The sequence below is a fragment of the Chinchilla lanigera genome, unplaced genomic scaffold (genome assembly GCF_000276665.1).
Source record: "Chinchilla lanigera isolate Chin_1 unplaced genomic scaffold, ChiLan1.0 scaffold00157, whole genome shotgun sequence".
Classification (NCBI taxonomy): domain Eukaryota; kingdom Metazoa; phylum Chordata; class Mammalia; order Rodentia; family Chinchillidae; genus Chinchilla; species Chinchilla lanigera.
Genome location: NW_004955558.1, coordinates 439694 through 443330, shown reverse-complemented (window position 1 = coordinate 443330; position 3637 = coordinate 439694).

Here is a 3637-nt window from a genome sequence, read left to right as displayed (position 1 = left end):
TTTTTTTTATTTTAAAGATAAAAGGAGGGAAACATTAACAGACATACAATATTTTGCAACATATCACAAGCACAATACAGACAATACAGAGTTCCAAACAAAGTGGTAGGGAATTAACAATGGTGGTTGTATTACATATTGATATCTTCAAAGTGGCTTCTCATGAAAACAGATATAGACATGCAATACTGGTCAACCAAAGACTCATTGACAGTTTCTTTCAGCATAGAAATAGAAGACAGAAGAACAACCATGTTAACTATCCTGTATATACATACATACAAAATTTCTCCTTCTTTCCCGTCTCTTTTCCCACATCCCGGAAGCCCTTTACTCTTCAGTGGTTTCCTATCATTTCACAGTGTCTATCATACCTCCGAGTTTAAATTAACTCTTTCAAGTTTTACACTAGTGACACAATGCAGTGCTTGCACATGTATGTTTGATTTATTTCAGTTATGAGTATGGTCTCTAGTTGTGACCATTTAAATATAAAGGCCTCGAGTTTATCTTTAAAATGTATTTTTGAAACTCAAACTCCATCATATGTGATGCACTTTGAGGAAAGAGTAATTGTCACCCCTTGAAGACATCTATGCTCTGATGACTACAGCAAGACTGTTTTCCTCTTAAAGTTAGGGAAGCAGAATTTATGGAAAAGAAAATTTTGCTATCATACATTGCAGAAGATAGGTGTTAGGATCAAATATATTTTGCATTGTTTTCTCTGGTTTAAAAATATTCTATATTTGGCTGAGGTTAGAGATAACGGCTCGGTGGGAGAGCAACTGCCTAGCACAAAAATAAGACCCTGGGTTTGATCTCCAGCAGTGAAAGAAGAAGATAAAATTTATAGATTTTTTTCTTCAGTGAGAAGGATCAGACCCAGGGAGGGACTCCCATATGTAGGAGAGCACTCTATCACTGAGCTACACCCTTAGTTTCTATACAACTCTTTGCACATTGATTTTATTATAAGATGGTGTTTCATAAGCTCTGTCTCCTTAACAATTTTTAAGAGTAAAATTTTGCTAACTAGACATGTAATGTTGTGGCCAAGAGCTCCTGGAGCTTTTCATGTTACTTCCCTGGGACTTTATGGTTGTTATTTAGCAACTCTCTGTTGTCCTCTCCACCATTCCCCGGTGACCAGCATTTGACACTCTGTAAGCCATTTAGATTTCACATATAAGTAAAGTCATAAAATATTTGTTCTTTAACTGCCTAATTTCACCCAACATACTGTTGTTAAGCCTAGTTCATATTGTCACCTATTTCAGAACTCATTTCTTTCTATCTGTTTTGAAAGACTGAATACTATGTCATTGGGCATATACTCCACATTTGCTCTACCCATTCATCCTTCAATGGGAAGACACGCTGCTCCTTTGTCTCAGCTGTTGTGACTATTGCAGCAATGGACACGGAAGTCCTAATATCTCAGAGATCCTGATTTCAGTTGGTTTGTATAAACAGCCAGAAGAGGGATTGCCGGACTAGATGGCAGGACTCTCGGTGAAAAACTCATAGTTTCCCATGGATTCTACAGTAGTTTTCATTCCCAGGAATACTGTTCTCATTCATATTTGATACTGAAATTTAATCTTTTCACAGAAACAGGAACTGTAGAGATACTAAATTGGCAAAGAATTTGTTAAAAAGCTAATTACAGTCTGCACTTGGAAACATGGTTGTCATGTTTTGCCAGTGTGTCACAGTGGCTGGGATACTGACTTTCCAGCCAGCCTTGTCAGATTCAAATATTTACTCTGCACCTAAGTAGGGTGCTAACTTCCAACAGATCATTTAACTTTTCTGCATCAAAGTTTTCCTTATCTTTACAAGAAGAATTATGAAGGTTAGGGAAAGTATCATATGTAGGGATTAGAGCAGCGAGTCATACTGTAAGTTGTACTTCATGTTTGTAGATTCAATTTTAGGAAGACTATTGACAAAAAAATTTTCAGTAAACTTTTATGGAGTGGATTCATGTTGATATGATCAGTTTAGTTCACATCTCATTTTCCTTGTGAGACATTCTGGCCTAAATATGAATGTCAGTCAGGGGGAATCAGCAGAATGGCCTCCAAGGATTTGCTACAGGAATGGTCTCTTTAACTCAGAGTGTGCTTGAAATACTGACAAATTTCTATCTTCTTTACCATTCTGCCTTCTTTTATATGCAGGTGCAAGAAAAGATTTAATAATTTGATTCTCGAAACTCAGTTACAGCCAATACTTGATCACTCTGTGTCTCCAGGACACAGTTATATACTCAGCACCAGGACATTGGCAGACTTTAGCCTGAAGGATTTCACCCAGAATTTTGGATTAAAACTTCTTCTCTGCTGAGAGTCACAGGATGTGTCCACTGCAGCCACCTGTGTCTTGAGGTTTTCAAGTCATTGTGACGAAACCCAAGAATTCCAAGTGTGTAGAACTTACATTCTCCCAACTACAACGGGTTGCACATTTTGATCTACTAAACTCTATTGTTTGTAGACATGCTTTCCCCTATGTTTATGATTGCTACAGATGCACAAAACCAGCAATATCTAAAAATATTTAAGGCACTATTCTGATGGATTCCATGACACAATCAAAGTGTTAATATCCATAACCTTGCTGTTATTCTGGAAGCTTTCTTGTTGGGGATTTGTGACTGTAGTTCCATGGGTTTTATCCTGTAGAGACAGAAATGGCACGCACTTTCTTACCACTACCATTTCTCTCAGACATCGTTGCTAAGTGTATATGTAAAGAGTGAAAAAAGTATCAAAATTTGCAAGGGCACAGCTCAGGGGAATTTCACAAATGGAACACAAATCTCTATATAATTGATGGATCAAGAAACAGAATACTGTTATTAGCCTGAAGCTCCTTTTACCTTATCTAGGTCACTACCTCTCATTATTGTTCTGTTGGACACATACGTAGAAATGGAATACTTAGACATAGGCTTATATGTAATCTAATAACTAAGATATTAGATCATTAATGCCTGCTTGGTGGTGTATATAAATAACATTTGTGAATTCATTCCCATTTGGCATTTATATGCATTGCATGAATTTTGGAGAACTTTTTTATTATTGACCATTATCAGTGACATTCAATGGCATTGCATATAGGATTCCGTCATTTAAATATGAAGCAATTAACGAACTCATTGTTACATGGCTAACGAGCATATAGGTGATTTTGAGTTTGGGTATTGTGAATAATGAATAGTACTAGGATATAGAATTATGGTAGCTTGTTCTTTGGTGAAAGTCTTTTCAGTAAATTCAAAGAAATGAAATCATTACAACATAATATTATATTTCACTAGAGTGTAAAGATAAGATCAAACAGTTTCCTCAAATGTATCCTTTTCAACCCTCTACATATTCTTCCTACTTCCAAGTATCTGTTATCCATTTGGATCCTTATTTACCCTTTTGGTTTCTCACAGGAGAAACAATGTGATATTTGAACATATGTGCCTAATTTAATTCACTTAAAAGTATGGTCTCATCAATTTATGTTCAAATGTTTCAAGTTTATCCTTCTCCATGACAGAGTAGTATTCTATTCTATATAAAAACCACATCTTCTTACTAGGAGATATGATAGACATTGTGAATTGATAGGAAAG